Genomic DNA, 22,137 nt, shown 5'->3' on the forward strand with positions numbered 1-22,137 from the left:
TTTACTGTGCCGCCACATCCTCCGATATGCCAGATCTGGCTCTTAGCCACTAAGACGTTCATCACCAATGACTAACTTCATACAGTTGTCGACCAGTGCGCTGGGATACTCCCAAAGAATGAGTTGCTGCGCAAACACGGAAGCTGTCAGAAAGATGGCAAAAGGGCAAAGACATTGGCGGGGAATATCTATAATACAATCTTTATTCGTGTTTTCAGTATCTGGTTCCTGTGAGCACAAAAAAATTGTAGTTTCATTCATTTTTGAACTCTTCAAGTACATGTGATGTCCTACAAGGTTCCATCTTAAGATCCCTACTTTTTTCGTGTATTTCAATGATCTGTGACACTGCTAGAAGTCAAGTTTGTTTTGTTTACAGGTGATACAAACATTGCAATTAATAACAAATCAAGTGTACTCTTAGGCACATCGGCTACTGAAAATTTCATGGACATTAATAAATGGTTCCTAGCCAATTGTTTGTCACCGAAGTATGAAAACACACACTACATGCAGCTTAGAACTTTTGGGGCTTTCCCATGTGCTGAACCATGAAAAAAAAACAGACAGGAATTGACAGCGTTACGATCTTGGTATTAAGCTTAATAATAAATTCAGCTAGGAGGAAAATACGACAGAACTGCTAAAAGCCCCAAACAAATCCCTGTTTGGAATGCTAATGTTGTCATACATAGATGATATAAAAATAAGAAATCTGACATACTATTTTTACTTCCTTCCCATAATGTCATACGGAATTATTTTGTGGGGTAACTTATCAAATCAAACCAAGCTAAATTTTTCTTGGTCCTAAAACGTGTAGCAAGAATTGTTTGTCGTGTGAATTCAAGGACATCCGCAGAGGCCTGTTTTGAGAACTAGTTACACTAGCTACTACTTCCCAATATATGTATTCCTAAAAGAAATTTGTCACTAGAAATATATCTCTCATTCAAACGTACAGCTTAGTTTCTAGAATCAACACTAGAAATAAGAATAATCTTCATAAAGATTTAACGTCACTTATTTTGGTCCAGAAATGCACTCATTATTCGGAACACTCGTTTTCGCTAAGATAGCAGCAGCCTTGAGAAAATTAACTAAAAAATAAGGTTAAGTTTAGGAAGAGCCTCAAGGATCTGCATGAGGCGAACTCCTTCCACTCTACTCATTAATTTCTTAAAAGAAAGAGATAATGTGTATATATTACTAATAATATCAAACAATGCTAATATTAGTGCAATCTGACATCTGTACAAACCCTGTGTAGCAATGCAATCGTTGCAATTAAGTGCTGTAAAATGAAATTCTATTTGATGATACATGTACATAATATCCTAAGAATTATCATAATCCCTCAGTGTATTGAACATTTACATGTTTTATGACAAGTTATTTATTACCTTTTTAATAAAAATATGTTTAAGGTTTTTTGACTTATTCAACATCCATGAGGACCAATCAAACGCCTTTCAGCCGTCTGAACTTCCAAATTGTTATTTTATTGGGCTGCCAGTTTCCTATTCCTCTAATGCCTTGATAATACCCTACATAGTGTTCTGGCATATTTCTTGACATCCACATTCTCTAACCATCTACTCACAAAGGTATCGACTGACATACTACACATTGTATGGTATGCCCAGACACATATTTTCTGATCGTTCTTCTGTCATAGGTCATACTATCCTTCGTCCTCCCCTGCTTAAGGGATACATGACATGTAGAGGTACGTGACTTTGGTTGTTCCGATAGAAATGAGTGTCTTTCTGATATACTGTGTACGTATCGCTGTAGTCCTCATCAGAGTTACTACTTACCTTATGGTTTGGTATATCACCCAGCCACATGCCTGTTTATCAGCAGACTTATCACTTTCATGGTAACGTTCGTTATGCCCTTTCCCATATATTTCAGTACTTACTGCTTAGTGGGAATTCGTTACAGTGTATTACATTAGCCTTATGGTTTGACCGATGAAAAATGTTTTATTAAATAAGTTGTATCTTATGAATCTGTGATTGATAAATTGCATTGATGTAACTTTATAATTTTCGTTCTATTAGTCATTATTAGTATATGAAACATGATGATATAGTTATGGGGTTGACCTCCAGTAGGTGATCTATGTTTTGCTAGTATATGACAGCATGTGGCCAAATGTTTTACCTTCAATCTGTTCTCATCCGTATATGACAATATTGTTTTACTTCAGTTGTTTCACGGGCATTGTGTTAGCATTACACCGTAATAATCTTGGCATAATATGCAGCATTGACCTCAGTTTAGTAGATTCCTTTTTTACGATTATATGACGTATATTTATTGTTCCCTAGCTTATGTTAATACAGTATGCAACTGTTCTCATATTGTATTCCTTAATTTGTCTGTAACTTTGATGTAACTTTCTGTACAGTTCGGTACTGTTATGTTATTACATGTTACCACTGTATATAAGACTTGTACCAACCCCTTTGGTTATCTGTTTCATACTGTTATCATTGTTGACTACACAGAGGCCTGAAGATGGAGTAATATATCGCCGAAACTGATAGCCCAATAAAATAACAATTTTAAGTTTAGACTGCTGAAAGGTGTTTGATATGACATTATGTACTGAACAGCCGAGGCCCCGCAATCATCTCTACAAAGACGGACGTACCGAGACTGCATGAGGACCACTTGGGATCTGTAGAAGGTACCATAGAATACTTGTTTTTCTTTGTGTGATCTCGTTTTCCTGAGATGTTCTACATCCCGGAGGATCTCCTCACTATTGGGACGAGAAGTACATCTAATCTAATCTAATTTATCCACATTTTAAGAGAGATGCCATTAATGAGGGCGTGCTGAAAATTAATTCCTCCAAATTTTTAATTCTATTCTCAATATCAGTTGAGGTATTACACCTCATGTATATTACTCGGTTCACTTTCTCGCTTCACCAGCGCAAATTGCAATCCTCTGCCACAAGAGGGCTCCGAGTTGTAGCGCGAAAAGTGGTGGTGTGTAACGTAACTACATCGATACGAGAGAGACCCTCAGAAAACTGAAAGTATGAATTCGGAAAATTCGTCCACACACGGAGCACCCTTTCCTTCACCATGACAAAGCCAGGCCACACATGAACGCTGCGACATTTGCACCAGTCCGACGCCTCGAGTTCAGTGTCGTCGATCATCCTCCATACAGCCCCTACTTGGCCCGAACCGATTTTCATTTGTTTCGAAAACTTAAAGAACACATTCCAGTGCTTCACTTTGATAGTGTGCAAGCGGTGCGAGCAGAGCTGAGGTTGTGGCTCCGTCAACAATGTCATTCTACAATGACTATCAAGAAACTGGGCTCTCGTTGGCAAAAATGTGTTCGTCGCCGGAGTGACTACAATGAGAAATAAATATGTAGACATAAATAATAAAGTTGTAGAATATTAATTTTTTTATTTAAATAGCTTTAATAGCTTTCGCATAAAAACATTTGGAGGCATTACTTTTCGGAATTTGCTCGTACCAAGTTGAGATTTTGTCCAAGTCTTTCTGCAGTTCCTTACAATCGTCCAACGACAACAGCACCGTCAGTGAATAGTCTGCTGATTTTGATAAGTCGTTAATGCATATTGAAAACATTATAGGCCCTATTGCTCTTCCTTTACTTTTGCTTCTGTTGAAAATGTGCTGTTCAGTGTAACGTACTGGGTTCTCTTTTTGAAATATTCCAAGATCCCGTCACATATATGCGTCGACACTCGATATGGGTACATGTTGGTTAGTAGTCAGTGACGTGCTACACTGTTGAATGCTGCTCTATGAAGACGGAAGCAATCCGCTCACCTGCATGTATAGTTTGGAAGATGCTGTTTACGAATAAAGCAAGCTATGCTCCACGCAAATGGTTTTCCCTAAATTCGTTCTGGTTGTCTGAGAAAAGCTAGTTTTCCTCCAGGAGCATCAAATGGTTCAAATGGCTCTAAGCACTATGGACTTAACAATCTGAGGTCTTCAGTCCCCTAGCTAGACTTAGAACTACTTAAACCCAACTAACCTAAGGACATCATACACATCCATGCCCGAGGCAGGATCCGAACCTGCGACCGTAGCGGCAGCGCGGTTCCAGACTGAAGCGCCTAGAACCGCTGGGTCACAGCGGCCGGTCCAGCAGCATCGTAATGCTCTTGTGAATCACAGGTTTTCTTGCTCATATACATCTTGGAAACAATAATGCAGTTGAACAAGTAGATTCCGCTTGCCTAGTTTTACGAAAGGCTTTCCATACTGTATCACAATGAATGTCGCCTTGCTCGGTCGCGATCTGCAGCAACTGATCCAGTTACTCGCTCCTGGGATGTTGTAACGATGTTACTGAATGAATTCAGACCAAACATCCACAGTAGTAGAAGAGTTATTGCTACGAAGGCGTGCCGAAAAGTAATGTCTCCGAGATTTTAACATGAAGACTCTTAAAGCTTTTTTAATAAGACAGACTTCTTTAACACTCTACACTTTTTTAATTAGTGTCTACATATTTCTTTTTCAACATACTCACTCTTTCGAGTAACAGTTTTCTCCAACCACCACTGTAGAGTGTTTGATTTTTTTGAGGGAACCAAAACCTCAGCTCCGCTTGCACCGCTTCATCACTATCAAAGTGACGTCCTCAAAAGCGTTATTCGGGTTTCGGAAACAGATGAAAATTGGGTGGGGCCAAATGAATATTTTATAGAGCATGAACGGTGACAGTGAAACCATGGCGTCGGACGGTTGCAGATGTCGCGGCGCTGTTGTGTGGTCGGGCACTGTCTGCTGAAGGGGAGGGTGCTCAACATATGGACGAACTACTTGAATTCATGGTTTCAGTTTTCTGAGGATCTCTCGAGCACCGACGAGATACACGCCGCCACGTCAGACGCTACAATTCGGAGCCCTCTAGCGGCAGAGGGCTGCAATGTGAAGACATAAAGAATAAAGATTCAGAATGTCAACAATGTTTGTTTTATGTGTTTATAACGGATGGCAGTGACAAAGAATCCAGTGATATTTTTTTTAAATGCATTATCTGAAAACTATCTTGAGCAGTTAAACAGAGAACTGACTCGTGGCGATAACATATTAGACCTACTGGTGACAAACAGACCCGAACTATTTGAAACAGTTTACGCCGAACAGGGATTCATCGATCATAACGCAGTTACTGCATCGATGATATCAGCCGTAGATTGAAATATTAAAAAAGGTAGGAAGATTTTTCTGTTTAGCAAAAGTGACAAAAATCAGATTTCAGAGTACTTGACTACTCAACACAAAGGTTTTTGTCTCAAGTACAGATAGTGTTGAGGATCAGTGGAAAAAGTTCAAAACCATGGTACAATATGCATTAGATGAGTATGTGCCAAGCAAGATAGTAAGAGATGGAAAAGAGCCACCGTGGTACATCAACCGAGCTAGAAAACTGCTGCGGAAGCAAAGGGAACTTCACAGCAAACATAAACATAGCCAAAGCCTTGCAGACAAACAAAAATTACGTGAATCGAAATGTAGTGTGAGGAGGGCTGTGCGAGAGGCGTTCAATGAATTCGAAAGTAATGTTCTATGTATTGACTTGTCAGAAAATCCTAAGGTATTTTGGTCTTATGTCAAAGCAGTAGGTGGATCAAAACAAAATGTCCAGACATTCTGTGACCAAAATAGTACTGAAACAGAGGATGACAGACTAAAGGCCGAAATACTAAATGTCTTTTTCCAAAGCTGTTTCACAGAGGAAGACTGCACTGTAGTTCCTTCTCTAGATTGTCGCACAGATGACAAAATGGTAGATATCGAAATTGATGACAGAGGGATAGAGAAACAATTTAAATCGCTCAAAAGAGGAAAGGCCGCTGGACCTGATGGGATACCAGTTCGATTTTACACAGAGTACGCGAAGGAACTTGCCCCCCTTCTTGCAGCGGTGTACCGTAGGTCTCTAGAAGAGCGTAGCGCTCCAAAAGATTGGAAAGGGCACAGGTCATCCTCGTTTTCAAGAAGGGACGTCGAACAGATGTGCATAACTATAGACCTATATCTCTAACGTCGATCAGTTGTAGAATTTTGCAACACGTATTATGTTCGAGTATAATGACTTTTCTGCAGACTAGAAATGTACTGTGTAGGAATGAGCATGGGTTTCGAAAAAAGACGATCGTGTGAAACCCAGCTCGCGCTATTCGTCCACGAGACTCAGAGGGCCATAGACAGGGGTTCCCAGGTAGATGTCGTGTTTCTTGACTTCCGCAAGGCGTTCGATACAGTTCCCCACAGTCGTTTAATGAACAAAGTAAGAGCATATGGACTATCAGACCAATTGTGTGATTGGATTGAAGAGTTCCTAGATAACAGAACGCAGCGTATCATTCTCAATGGAGAGAAGTCTTCGAAAGTAAGAGTGATTTCAGGTGTGCCGCAGGGGAGTGTCGTAGGACCGTTGCTATTTACAATACGTATAAATGACCTTGTGGATGACATCGGAAGTTCACTGAGGCTATTTCCGGATGATGCTGTAGTACATCGAGAGATTGTAACAATGAAAAATAGTACTGAAATGCAGGAGGATCAGCAACGAATTGACGCATGGAGCAGGGAATGGCAATTGAATCTCAATGTAGACAAGTGTAATGTGTTGCGAATACATAGAAAGAAAGATCCTTTATCATTTAGCTACAATATAGCAGTTCAGCAACTGGAAGCAGTTAATTCCATAAATTATCTGGGAGTAGGCATTAGGAGTGATTTAAAATGGAATGATCATATAAAGATGATCGTCGGTAAAGCAGATGCTAGACTGAGATTCATTGGAAGAATCCTAAGGAAATGCAATCCGAAAACAAAGGAAGTAGGTTACAGTACACTTGTCTGTCTACTGTTTCAATACTGCTCACAAGTGTGGAATCCGTACCAGATAGGGTTGATAGAAGCGATAGAGAAGATCCAACGGAGAGCAGCGCGCTTCGTTACAGGATCATTTAGTAATTGCGAAAGCGTTACGGAGATGATAGATAAACTCCAGTGGAAGACTCTGCAGGAGAGACGCTCAATAGCTCGGTACGTGCTTTTGTTGAAGTTTCGAGAACATACCTTCACCGAGGAATCAAGCAATATATTGCTCCCTCCTACGCATATCTCGCGAAGAGACCATGAGGATAGAATCAGAGAGGTTAGAACCCACACAGAGGCATACCGACAATCAATCGATAGAGCTACTCAGAGTACCCTCCGCCACACACCGTCAGGTGGCTTGCGGAGTATGGATGTAGATGTAGAAAGCTTGAACAGTTTTCAAATAAAAACTCTGGAGGCATTACTTTTCAGCATACCTTCGTATCATGGTTCAATAAAGTACGTGGCAGTTTAATTAATTAGCCTAGCGGTCTAAGGCGCTGCAGTCATAGACTGTGCGGCTGGTCCCGGCGGAGGTGCGAGTCCTCCCTCGGGCATGGGTGTGTGTGTTTGTCCTTAGGATAATTTAGGTTAAGTAGTGTGTAAGCTTAGCGACTGATGACCTTAACAGTTAAGTCTCATAAGATTTAAAAAACAAAAACAATAAAAAAAGTTTAATCAAACACTTCCTTGACAGGACAGCACTAGAAAATAAACGTGGCAATACAATACGAAATAACCACTAACATTTATAACAATTAAGATACAATATTTTACCTCAGTCTGATAGCAGTTTGCTAGCTGGCGCTTCACGCTCTATACCTAGTGCAGTGAGATATAAATAACTTCGCCGTCTGTTGGTGGCCTATGATATTGTCCTATGACTGAAAGTAATTCTGCCGACAGTCGCTAGACTGTCCTAGATCTCCGTAAAAAGTGGGAGAGTTGTCTTTTGAGCGGAACTCGCAGATGTGTTCCGTAATGCAGGGAATTCTGGTACTTGTGGGAACGGCTGGACTGCAGGAACTGTCTGTAGTACAGGTGCTGCAGGGACTGCACTGAAAGTCGGTGGAAGGACCTCCAGCTCCGCCAGTACCAGGTTGACGATGCTCTCTCTGGCGGCTGGCAGCACTATCGGCAGACGAATACTACTCCCTGACGGACGTGGCGCGGAGGCAGAAAACAAGCCCAGTTGGCATGTGCCACCTGGTGACTGCCCCTCGTGGCATTTCGGTGTGGCTCTTGAGCCGTGTACACAACATTCACCTTCTTCTCTTCCGAACATATCTTTGAATACAGTATCCAAATTGGAAAGCCCAGTTACAACTCCACGCATGTTACCCCTGTAGCTCCGTTATTGGCACCGTGCCACGCCATACCATCTTCGTGTCTCTCTGCGCCGTGTCCATCATATCGCGCCGGAATGTCAACCAACTGCCATTTCCAAACCGTGACATACGTCATGGCGTATACTCAACCTGTGTCCAAAGAGAATAGTACTGGACTTTGCGGTCAGCAGTAAATGTCGCGGCTCAATCGATACATACTCGTATTATCTGTAGCCACGAAGTCCTTGTACACAGCTACGAAGGTAGCTGGTAACACAAACTGACCTAAACGCTACACTCGGTAACGAACAGCTTGACACACAGTGTTATTTACATCGAATCCGAATGGAAAAATCCTGCACAATGCTTCAAAGTCGAGGAAACAAAATTTTCTACTTAAAAAAAATAATAGAAAAATTGTAAATATTTACTTTTATAGTAAAAATTTTGACGTGATTCTGTAAATATAGACCACAGTAACTTGGCTATCGTTTTAAAGTGTAATTTGATAGACGCATCCTATAGGCCAAATGGACAGAAAAAGCAACAAATAAAACAATTTTTTCAAAATAAAGCAGGCGTTACCTACTGAAATACTGCAGAGAAAACTAAAAACTGGATATGTCATGGAAGTAGAAAACCCGCTATTGGAGACCATAACATCTCAACCACGAAGAAGAAAATTATATTTTCCATTTATTTTGATGTAGAAACATGAAACCACCATTTGATGTTCCAAAATCAATCATTTACATTACTTATTTAAAGAATATTAAGCAACAAAATTAAAGATGTTATTTATGATTATTACACAGCTGTTGATAAAGAGACGTAATGAATCGAAGAAAAAGAAACTTTACTTAACAATCCGATAAGATTAAAAATGAAAGAAAACAGTACATAGTATTTTAAAAAAGCCAATCCCTATCAATATAATTTAAGTAATTTCCAGTAGCCATGTTACCACTGCGTGTGAGGAAGGCGATAGGGGGGAGGGGCCTAAGGAAATCGGCCTTGCTACGCGTCAGTTACATCCCTATTCATTATTGATCTTTCCATAGATTAGGCATCTTTGTTTATTTGTGTATCCACTCGTGTCAGAGATCATAAAATATCTCGATATTAAAAAAAAGAGAGAGGAACAGGACACGACTTACTTTTGGTCTGACTGTGTTATTGCATGAACGCAAAAAGAAGGTTTAAAACGAGTCGTTTCTGTATCCGGAAGAATAAATCGTCATGGTGAGTTATACGATTTTAACTGACGCGGCTATCAAAATCTGGGACACTTTTCGATGCGTGAGAAAGATTAACATTCTGCACGTCGTAAGAACAACGGAAGGTTTTCTGTATTTCTTTTCAGTGGAATTCGGGGACTCTAATATGTGTGAGTGTTCTGGAATGGCATTGGGTTTGCTCACAAGGAAGCAAGGGCTTTATCTGTGTGGTTAGCCAGTGCTGTACTTCTAACGTTAGTACCAACAATTACCACCAGTATACCACACAGCAGTCGGTAAGGTCAGACGACGTCCCAGAAAGAGCACGATGTTCAGGAATATTTGTAGGGACATCATTCCTCGAATCACTAGTACTTACAGAAGATGTAGTGAATTGTATAAAGGGTAGTCAAATAAATGGAAAAGAAGTAGGTAAACTTTTTATTATTTCATCGCCTTAACTGTTAACACATTTATCCCACTACGATGAGTGAAGGCGATCAGTGCCTTCATGGAAAAATGTTTGCTGTTGCCTACGGTACGATGATTATACCCAAGCGTGCATCCCTTTGTCCGAAACAAATTGATGACCACGAATGTCTTTCTTCAGGGTTCCAAAACTATGTAAACTGTTTGGGGAGAGGTCGGGACTGTCTGCAAAATGTGTTAGGGCGTCCCAGCGAAACTTCTGTAGTCGGCCCGCATGTTGACAAAGATGTTTAGAGTACGCTGCAGAAGTTTCAGTGGGAAACTCTTAAACATCCTCCATACAGTCCCGATATCTCGCCATGCAACTTCTGTATTTTTGGTGTCCTGAAAAAAGATCGTCGAGGCTATCGATTTCTTTCGGGATGTAATCATGGTTCAGTAGGCAGCTGCAAACAGGTTCTGTGAAGGCATTGATCAAAAATGCCTCTGAGCACTATGGGACTTAACTTCTGAGGTCATCAGTCCCCTAGAACTTAGAACTACTTAAACCTAACTAACCTAAGGACATCACACACATCCATGCCCGAGGCAGGATTCGAACCTGCGACCATAGCGGTCGCGCGGTTCCAGACTGTAGCGCCTAGAACCGTTCGGCCACCCCGGCCGGCACAGCATTAGACAATGACAACTGTAATGTCAGACACATTGCGCACAGTAGCTTTCGTTCGCCAAAATTGGCAGCGAGAAGAATCAATATAAGCTCACCGAACAAAAAAATTAGTCACCCCGAGGCACACGCACTGATGAATCGTTAAGCCTTTATAGATGGCGCGGCTGTAGAGTCACGTGCCCCTACGTGAGCATAAGGCGGCAGCGATCAGTGAGACATTTATGTTTCAAGCGGATATGATACATAAACGTGGGCAAATGTAAGGATGTGACAGAATAACAAAAACGGACAATCGCATCATACGGTGTGTGAAGTTCCTAGATTTGTTGGCGTTTCTCGGCGTTCTACTCAACGTATCTACAAGCAGTGGTTTAAGCACGTGACCATGAAACACGATGTCAGAATTTTGGTCTGAAAAGGTCCTGACTGAGAGGGACAGGAGACGCGTTTCACGGCTTGTGAATAAAAATCACTTCCAATCTCGGCAGGAATTTCTGCAGGTAGTGAAAGAAGGCCCATCCCAACCTGCTAGCGAGAGAACATTGCGACATGAACACAAAGCAATGAACATTAGGAGTCGACCACTTCGCAAGGGCAAAGGCAAATAAAGAAGACAACAGGAAAGTTCATCGGACTGGAAGAATATGTGACTGGTTTTCTGAACTCTCCCTCACCCTTTTACGTCTCGAATGGCCTGCAAATATCACATGGCTTAAAGCCCACAGATAACCTGAGGGACGTATTGCAAAAGTGGGTAAACGCCGACGCCGGTATCCCGGCAATTTGGTGGAACTGAGCGATCAGATATTCGGCGAATGGCTTAACCTGGATGCGACGCACAACTTGGTGGACTCACTTCCTAACTGGTCATTAAGCACAGGGCCGGGATTACATGGTATTAAATGACGCTTGTAATGATTTCTCTAGGGGTGACTAATTCTTTGCCCAGTGACCATATCAGCAGCTCTAATTACAGCGACATATACCGACTAGCCACTAGACCACGCAGCACATACGGCGACATAGGGTTTTCAATTGCGTTATCTGCTCCGGCTGTCTCAGTGCGCTTCAAAGCCTCTGTGTGCTGTACACCGTCCATCCCTTAGTGCAGCTGGTCCAGGAAAGCTGCCACTTTCTCACTCTTGATGGAGCCACTGTGATGTTTCTGTGGGTTCCTGGTCACGTCGGTCTGACAGCAAACGAGGCCGCTGACGTTGCTACAAAGGCTGCAGTCCTCGTACCTCACGCCGCTAGTTGTTACATTTCCTTCGATGTTCTCTGTGTTGCCGTCTGTCACCAGATGGTGTCGCTTTGGTATCACCACTGGTCCTCCCTTCATGGGAACAAGCTCCGGGTTATTAAGCCTCTTCCAGCGGCTTGGGTGACCTCTCGCCCAGTTGTCGTGAGGAGATCATTTCAGCTAGGTCGCCTATCGGGCACCGTCTGTTTAGCTATCGCCACTTGTTAAGTGGTGCTCCCCCACCACTTTGTGCTCATTGCCCTCAACCTTTGACGATCCGTCATTTCCTGACGGAGTGCCCTTTTTCCAAACACTTACGTTCTCATTTGTGTTTGTCGTCTGAGTTACCGGCCGTTTTAGCGAACGAGACGCGGGCTGTCGACAACGTTTTACTTTTTATCCGTCGTAGCAACATGGCGAAGGACATTTAATCTTTAATTCACATCCTCCGTTTCTCTATGTTGTATTTGATAAACCTTTCTCCACGTCCCTGTTTTTAGCTGTCGTCTCTTCCGTCGGTTGGGGTTAACGTGTAGTCGTTTTAAACTCCTCTCTTTGTCTCCGAGTTCTAGTTTTGACATAGGGGCGTATTATCCAAGTTGTTTTCGTCTCTACATCTACCTCTACATGGTTACTCTGCAATTCACACTTTAGTGCCTGGGAGAGGGTTCATCGAACCATTTTCATACTACTACCTTACCATTCCACTCTCGAATGAAGCCTGGGAAAAATGAACACGTAAAACTTTCCGTTCGAGCTCTGATTTCTCTTATTTTATTATGATGATCTTTCTCGCTACGTAGGTGGGTGTTAACAAAATATTTACACATTCGGAAGAGAAAGTTGGTGATTGAAATTTCGTAAATAGATCTCGCCGCAAAGAAAAGCACCTTTGTTTCAGTGACTGCCACCCCAACTCGGGTATCATATCAATGACACTCTCACCACTATTGCGCGATAACACGAAACGAGCTGCCCTTCTTTGCACTTTTTCGATGTCCTCCGTCAATCCTACCTGGCAAGAATCCCGTACCGTCTAGCAATATTCCAGCAGAGGACGGACAAGTGTAATTTAGGCTGTCTCTTTAGTGGGTTTGTCGCATCTTCTAAGTGTTCTGCCAACAAAGCGCCTTCCCCACGATATTGTCTACGTGGTCTTTCCAATTTAAGTTGCTCGTGATTGTAATTCCTAGGTATTTAGTCGAATTGACAGCCCTTAGATTTGAGCGATTTATCGTATACCCAAAATATATCGGATTTCTTTTACTACCCATGTGGATGACCTCGTACTTTTCTTTGTTTAGTGCCCTAAAACAAAAGAAAACAAACCTCTACCGAATGACTACTTGGGATGTGAGGAGCAAAAAAATACGCGCGCACTATACTGGGTTTCAAAGTACAACTCTGACACAAAGCTGAAAGTTGAACCAAATTCTTTTATTATACTTAAGCAGAAAAAACTATTCAAATAGCATTTCATTCCGTTTGTAAAGCACTTATTATTTAAAATACAAATAAGTTTTCTGGCAAAAATACAGCTTAATTTTTTAAATTCGTCTATAATCGTCAGAAGTTCTTAAACAAATGCTTTACTTCCCTTGACATTCACATGGAAAACGTGCGTTCAAGACGTCATGGTGATCCGTTCGACTTACTGAATAGCGTCTACACGAGCGAATACAAAGATCACTTGGCATGAAAACTTCGTTGGAGGATAAATAACTCGTAGTCTTCCTATTTTCCTGTAATTACGAGATTTTTTTTAATGTCACGCCTCTCAAATACATACTGCCTCAGACAAGCCTTGATAAATAGTCTGGATGACTGACCTACAAAGTCCAGTTACCGTAAATATAAATAGTCTGGATGACTGATCTACCAAGTCCACTTACCGTAAATAAAACTGCAATGTCGAAGATATCTGCATTCATTAAATACACGCACCTGTGAGGACTTTCGTAATGTAGCCACAGGAAGGTACAATCGATTTGCCACCTGCGTTTTGAGTGCCGAGGTCTGGCTTACCTGCAGTTTGCCATCGTTGCTCAGTGTCCCTACAGCACTTACCGGTTTTCTTAAGATTCAGCCGACTGCGTACGGACGCATCCGTGCTATTCGCCAGCCGCGTCGCCTCGAGCTGTTGCTATGCAATGGCGTGAGCCGCTGCAGGGCCCGTTCTACTGTTGTGAACTGCGTCACATGTCACATCTGAGACAGGCCGACAGGGTCCATAAGGATATTTTCTTCAGAATTATCTACATCTGCATTTAAATCTGCTTACACACTCCGCAAGCCACCGTACGGTGCGTGACGGAAGGTACCCTATACCACTGCTAAATCATTTCCTTTCCTGTTCCATTCGGAAATAGAGCGAGGGAAAAACGACTGTCAGTGTGCCTCTGTATGAGCCCTAATTTCTCGTATCTTATCTCCGTGGCCCTTCACAAAATGTGCGTTCGCGGCAGTAGAAACGCTTTGCAGTCTTGCATAATATGACTCCCTTCTTCCAGGAGTGCTAGTATTACAAGGTTCACAGGAGCCCTTCCGTGAAGTTCGGAAGTTAGGAGATGAGGTACTGGCGGAAGTAAAACTGTGAGGACGGGTCCTGAGTCGTGCTTCGGTAGTTCAGTTTCTAGAGCAATTGCTCGCAAAAGGTCTCGAGTTCGAGTCTCGGTCCGGCAGACAGTTTTAATTCGCCAAGAAGTTTGATATCAGTGCACGCTCCGCTGCAGAGTGAAAATTTCATGATGTAAATATGACTAGTGCTTAACCCTGCAGTGGTCGCACACTAAAAAGAAACGTAAGTGGTCGCAAGGATTACACATGTATGTCATGTTCTAAACTAAAAAAAGAGGCCATTGAATTTTCAAATATTTTTATTGAGTGTTGTGTGTGTTGCCAATAGTAATGTTTATTAAAAACTATCATCAAAAAGTATACATATGACCTCATATTTGAAAAAACAACAATCTTTTCACAGTAAGTCACAATTTTAAGGAAGATAGCATCATTGGCTTTGTTTTACTTTCAAAAAACACATATTCGTGCAAAAACAAATCTAATCATGATTCTATGAACAAAAAATACAGATAATCTTGGAATGATCGGGGCAAACAAATTTTTTACACGGGTTACACACTTTTCTTGTGGTTCTATTTCTTGATCTTCCGCAGTCGTATCAGCGACCCACAGAACTCCTCAGTGTCATTCCCGAAGTTGCTGGCTGACGTTCCACGAGAGGAATGCCAAGAATTGGCATTTTGTAATGACACTGGTATCCCGCATTTTTGTGATGACATATTTTGCTTTAGTTGCTGCATTGTTTTATGATGAACTTTATGTGTATGATCTGTCTTAGCTTAAGAATGTGTATTTCATTTTTTGACTGGTTTAAGCACTCCGTCTTCATGCCACAAGTGACCATCCGACCGCCGTGTCATCCTCGACGTATGATGCAGAAGGAGGGGTGTATGTTCAGCACACGGCTCTCCCGGTCGTTATGATGGTTTTTTTTTTTTTTTTACCGGAGCCGCTATTATTCGGTCGAGTAGTTTCTCAATTGGCATCACGAGGCTGAGTGCACCCTGAAAAATGGCAACAGCGCATGGCGGCCCGAATGGTCAGCCATCCAAGTGCTGGCCACGCCCGACAGCACTTAACTTCGGTGATCTGACGGGAACCGGTGTATCCACTGTGGCAAGGCCGTTGCCTGTTTACTGGTTTACCATAATGATTGTTGCAGCAGATGCGTAAGATAAGATACTTTACTCATTGCCTTTCTGATGAAGTATTTGTCATGTTTATATGTGTATGACAATGAATTTGGCTGCATTGCTTTTCTGATGAAATGGTTTTGCGAGTGTATGCATATTGTGGGGCCTATAGTTTTGTGGGAGCTTATTTAGGATAATCATTCACTGCTAGCCGTTATAAATAAGGTAACTGTCATAAATAATAAGAGAATTATAAAATATGGATAGAAGAATACAGTAAATAGAGAATATAGCAGGTGCACCTAGAAATGAGAAAGAAATGAGTACAGAAAGTAGTGAAATGTGTGAGTAGGCAGGTCGAATGAAATTCCTTTGATTGGAGAAAGATGTTGATTGCACTATGGAAATATAAATGAGTATAGGCAGGTTGAATAAAGGTTATATTATCTAGCTATGATGATGTGATGACGAAATATTTGAGGGAAGTTTGAATATAATGTTTTTGGCAAGTAAACTGACAGTCTTTTGTAGATAAATTGACACGAACCGCATTTTTATGTGCTTTTGAAAGGTAAACTGAGATGAAACAGATTATGAGACATGTATGAGTCTTCAGTGAAAATATAAGTTCATGAAACACGTATAAAGTAAAGAAGTTAGAAAGCTGGTCGGTACATTAAGAGTAGTATGTGGCACTAGAATAAAATATCACACAGACTGGCTGACACTTTGGCTCTGAACTGCACTAAATTCCATTTCCTTTTTTCTTTACATGAACTATGATACATTTTATTGCTTCTCCTTTTATTACTACTGTTCCTATGTTTTACATCTTAGTCGTTAGTTCTGTGTAAGCAGACATTCTCGGAGTGATAGTGACATAAGAACAATTATCGTGCAAACACTAAATTTTGTTGCACATTTTCATAGCCATTTGCCACCATTAGAAGTTATTGATGTTTGGTCAGTGGCTCCACTAGTTAAACATTACTTTTGTATCTTGCACAGATTATTGCATAACTTTGTGTATATAGATGCTTTCTAATCATACTAGTGCCACCACAAGCGCTCATATTTTGTATGTAATAATGGCCTTACATTTTCGTACAACGCTCTTGCACAATTTCACATACGAGTTGTGCAGCGCTGCGTCACTCTTATTCGAGGTGTAGCAGCAAGCAGTTGAGTTTCTGAGAAACAGATTTGATATTTGTGAATTCGGGATCAGTTATTTGAAATGTTTTATTACGAAGATGAAAACTTGTTTGTAAAAAATGTTATTGATGCTATGGACGCTTTTTGGATGAATATTTCGAAGTAACCAATGCATGATGAGAATGATATGTATGTATGTCAGAACTATAAACTGAAGGAAATCTTTGTTTCTTAGGTTAGTAATAATATTCATGACTAGTGTTAATTTGATCTCTTTGCTTCCATTATGTCACATGTAGTGTAGTTAATTTAAATGTCTGTATTTTTTTTTTTAGTAACGAGAGAATTATGTATTTGTTAGAGTCTTCTTATGTTCTATAGTATTTTTTGACAGTGATCAGAGTTTAATTTTTTCAAGAACAATTTTCTTTGAAGTACACCTCTCCTCTTCGTCCTTAGTAAAGTTTTGAATGTTTTATCGTGTGTGCGTTTCACCTTACGCCACGAGAAGCCACAAATTGTTTCAGACAAGCAACAAACAAATTTTCAGTGAGTAGATTATTTTTATTCAGCTGCTGCATTTACTGATTTCAATTTGCTTTCGAGAACCTTAGTACATCAACACAAAGTATCATGCTTAGGATGAGATGAGTTACTTTTATTTCAGGTCACATCTCACTTAGCACTCTTGTGAGCAAACAGTACACAGACAGCATTTTCAGGTATTGTGCTTATTAAGCAGATTAATTTACACTGAACAATGTAGGTAATATTAAACAGTTATTTTCTATCGACTTGAGGAGTATTTCATTTGTGGATATTTTAAGTCAAGTTTTGTACTTCATGTTACTCATCTTTCATAAAGTACTTGAGTACTGAGTTACAGTTAAATAGTTTTAACTAAGTACACTATTAGTTCCTTCTGGTATTTAAATAGATTTATTTTCGTTGTTTCAAATTCAGCATATTACTTAGATTACGACGCTTTTCACATGCGCAGCACAGGAGGAGGAGGACGAGATTTGTGTTTAACGTCCCGTCAACAACTAGGTCATTAGAGACAGAGCAGATGTTGGGATTAGGACAGGATGGAGAAAGAAAGTGGCCGTGCCCTTTCGAAAGAACCATCCCGGCATTTATATTAAGCGATTTAGGGAAATCAAGGTAAAACCTAAATAAAGGTGGCCGGACGTGGATTTGAACAGTCGTCCTCCCAAATGGGACTCCAGTGTGCCAACCGCTGCGCCACCTCGCTCAATGCGCAACACATTGCCAACCAGCAGTCATTATTGCTGAGCAGTTGAATACGATATGTAAGGCACACGTTACATGAGGCGCGAATTTTTGGAAAAAAAATGTATTCAGTATTTTCATACGTATAAAATAGCAGCGCTCTTATCGCACTTCCCTGGGGCACTCCTGACGATTCCCTTGTCTTGAACAACACTCGCCGTCCAGGACAACCCACTGGGTTCTATTTCTTAAGAATTCTTCGAGCCACTAACGTATCTGTGAACTTATACCGCATACTCGTGCCTTCGTCAACCGACTGCAGTGAGGCACCGTGTCAAATGTTTTTTCGGAAATCTAGGAACATGAAACCTGCCTGTGGCCCTTCCTCCATGGTTAGCAGACATCATGTGAGAAAAGCCCAAGCTGAGTTTCTCATGAGCGATGCTTTCTAAAACCCTGCTTCTTCGTGGACAGAAGCATTTTTGTCTCAAGGAAATTTATTACGAGGGCTGTCCAGAAAGTAAGTTACGATTGATCGCGAAATGAAAATCACAGTGAAAATCAGAAATGTTTCATTTGTAACAGTTAGCTACACCTTTCAGCTACTTCTCTACGTAGTCGCCGTTCTGACTCAGACATTCGTCGTAGCGTTGTACCAACTTTCCAATACCCTCATCATAGAAGGCAGCCGCCAGTGCTTTCCGCCAATTCTCTACGCTGGCCTAAAGCTCGTTGTCTGTGCCAAAATGTTGTCTTCATAGCCAGCGGTTCGTTTGAGCAGAGATGAAACTCAGTGGGAGACAATTAAGGGCTGTATTTTGGGTAACCAAACATTTCCAATTGAAACGATGCAGGAACATCTTCATTGCCCCTGCAGAATGAGGCTGAGAATTGTCTTGAAGAAGAAACCGCACGACAGTTATGTAATGTTGGTTGCATAACTTCAGGGGAAGTTTGAAGCTTTTTTATGGTTCATCAAAGTTTTCTCTGAGCTATTGAGTCTTGAAATATGAGTTGAACAATATGGCCCTACAGTAAATCGTTGGATTTGTGGCTGAATAAAATCATGTTTGGCCGTCGTAATTCCAGGAATTTTATGGAATTATTTCAAGCTATCCTAGGTTATTTCCTGCAAAATTTTGTTGCTATCATTTTCCGCTGCTGCTGGTGTAGTGAAGTTTAATAGAGCAGTTAACAGAAATGGATGTTTTCCTCTTTTTTGGTGAATTACAACGTTTCGATTACAATCTTGTGTTTGAAGCGCCTTGTCGACAACGTTTCGTTTTGTAGGTGTGTCTCTGCAGCATTCACCCTGCTGAAGAAACGATCTCGTACTTTCACTCGGCATCCGGGTTTTCGATGAGCGTATTATGATTTTTTAATGCCGAACTCTGAAGAGCGTGAGAGAGGAGCAATTCGTTTCGAACGACAAAAATGACTTTCACCTTCTTTGCAGCGCGCCACCGACTTTGGTTTCGCTCTGCCTCGCTATCGACAGCAACAAGGTAGAGAACAGCCGGATAGCACGATACGGTGAACGACTCCCGATCTGGTGACGGAAACAACATCTGAGTCTGTCTGAACTCAACTCGTGTTTTACACGTTGAAATATCGTTTGAAATAGTCAGCGTTTGATTTTTAAGCGGTAATATAATGAAGTAAGTTTACACTCATTTCAAATTAACTGCAGCACCGATTCATGAACACTTAATGGAGAAACAATGTACTGTCAGACAACACTTTATTTATCCGTCTACAGAATATTGTGCACTATTTTGAAGGTTCTGATTCCAATAGATTTCTTAGTGAGAAGAAAAATGTAAACGACAGATGTTATATTTTTAATGCAAGTTGAAATGTTTCCTTTGTGCGCGCTCCTTTCATTTTGTACAGGAGTTCCTTGCTGGTTTTTACCCTGTCGGTCTATAATCTTAACTCTTTCTTCAGGCCCTGACGGACCCAGCAGTACCGACCGGCCGCCGTGTCATCCTCAGCCCACAGGTGTCACCGGATGCGGATACGGAGGGGCATGTGGTCAGCACATCGCTCTCCCGGCCATATGTCAGTTTCCGAGAGCGGAGCCGCTACTTTTCAATCAAGTAGCTTTCTCAGTTTGCCTCACAAGGGCTGAGTGCACCCCAGTTGCCAACAGCGCTCGGCAGACCGGATGGTGACACATCTTAAACACTGTAAAACCATAATCAGCGTTCTGTTAAGTACACAGAATGTGGATAAAATCACTTTTTACAAACATTGAGGGGCGACAGCGTAAATCAAAACTGCCTTTCTGTTGGTACTAACTTAGAAGAATTACGGCCCCTAAGAAGTCTTTCTGACCAATACTTTCTTATCTAAAAGTATTGGTCAGAAAGACTTCTTAGGGGCCGTAATTCTTCTAAGTTAGTACCAACAGAAAGGCAGTACCTCCTGTTGTATATTCCAAACCTGTGGAGGTAGTAGCAGATAGCGCAGTTTGTGTTTCAGTGGCTTCCTTAAAATTCGACAGGGCATGAGCACAAGGTTTCGGGTCAAAGGGTGGAAGCGTTGGTTTTTAGTCTGTTCGCACACTACCATGCCAAAATGGTGCTATACTCAACCAGCGCCGAGGGCACTTTGGTGCATCATGGGCCATGGATGAAGTGATGAAAACGGTTGCACAAATGTGTACGGGTGAATAGACGTGCAATTGTTGAGCAACTGATCATCCAGTTGCCAAGGGGCCACCCATGCTGACTGTTGTTCATTGGCGATGAAGGCTGCAATTTGCATAGCAGTACCGCAACTCGCCGTCCATTGCGTGGCGACAAGGGACCTCTTCAGATGAACCACGTTTTATGCTCCATGGCACGTATGGTCGTTAGCGTGTAGAGCGTGAAACGTGTGAAAGCAGACACCCTGCAAAAATCGTCGGAGCTTTGTAGTCTGGCGAAAGTTTTCGTTGCATTCCCAGGGTGATTTCGTCACTCTGAAAGGCACAATGGATGAACACAGTATTCATCTATCGTTGGAGACTATGTCCACCCCCACATGCAGTTTTCTTTTTCCTCGACACTATGGCATCTACCAGCGGACAATGCAACATGTCACACAGCCCACAGTGTATGCGGATGGCTGAAAGAGCGTTAGGCTGAGTTCATGTACTTCCCTGGTCACTAAACTCTCCCAATCGAGAATCTGTGGGACCACCTTGATAGGGTTATTCGTGCCATGAGTCCTCAACCAAGAAACCTGGTGCAGCTGGCCACAGCACTGGAGTCGGCATGGCTCCACGTCCCTGACGGTACCTTCTAGAACCTAGTTCACTCTCTTCCTGCAAGGTGATTATCCACGCTTTTGACAGGTGGTCACACTAAATGTGATGGGACAGTATACCTCGACCAAGCAAAACAAGTGGTTGAAACTGTGAGCAGCTTTGTAGCATGTTATATTGGCGATATTTCGGGGTAAACCACAGCACTTGGACACACAGAATGTTTTGTAATCTGTTCTAAGTATCGGAAAACAATTTCGGACAAATGGTATTACACAGAATAGCAAGCAATTAGCTCGTCATCGGTAGAACCGGGTGTACTGCCAGTGGTCCTTGTCTTCCCAAGACAATATTTCGGCGTCGTAACTCAATGTCTTTCTCAAATGTTTCCTAAAACTGGTGATTTTGCTTACTAGGTCCCATATCTATGCCTGGGCGATACCTGGTGGCCACTATGTACTTCGGGCCCGCTGTAGCTACTTCTTACAGTTGCACCTCTCGCCAGACGTTCCCTCTTCCGAAGTTAGAATTATATTAATACCGTCAGCTGCGCACGGGCATTGATATAGATCAACGGGAACAGGTGAAAATGTGTGCCCCGACCGGGACTCGAACCCGGGATCTCCTGCTTACATGGCAGATGCTCTATCCATCTGAGCCACCGAGGGCACAGGTGATAGTGCGACTGCAGGGACTATCTCGTGCACGCCTCTCGCGAGACTCACATTCTCACCTTGTATGTCCACACACTACATTCGTAGTTTCCCACCCCAACACACTCATTACCCGTGCAAGACATTCTTCCAAGTCCCGTAAGAGTTCGGGGAATATGTGTGCATCCGCACAGAAGAAGAAGGTCATGGCCGGTATCGCCAGAACTACGAGTATATCCTTATATGGATATGGTGTCTGTTCTTTCGTCTGGCATGTAAGCAGGAGATTCCGGGTTCGAGTCCCGGTCGGAGTACACATTTTCACATGTTCCCGTTGATCT

The 22,137-nt window shown here is 41.9% G+C and overlaps 1 non-coding gene and 1 pseudogene across 1 annotated transcript; both read right to left on the bottom strand.

Annotated features, from left to right (window-relative positions):
- Positions 1-15,384: 15,384 nt before the first annotated feature.
- Positions 15,385-15,502, bottom strand: LOC124546038 (annotated as a pseudogene).
- A 6,235-nt stretch (positions 15,503-21,737) lies between these two features.
- On the bottom strand, positions 21,738-21,812 carry Trnat-ugu. Its single transcript has one exon. It is a non-coding gene; the product is annotated as a tRNA-Thr (tRNA).
- Between the last annotated feature and the right edge of the window lie 325 nt (positions 21,813-22,137).

This window comes from Schistocerca americana, chromosome 8 (genome assembly GCF_021461395.2).
Source record: "Schistocerca americana isolate TAMUIC-IGC-003095 chromosome 8, iqSchAmer2.1, whole genome shotgun sequence".
NCBI lineage: Eukaryota > Metazoa > Arthropoda > Insecta > Orthoptera > Acrididae > Schistocerca > Schistocerca americana.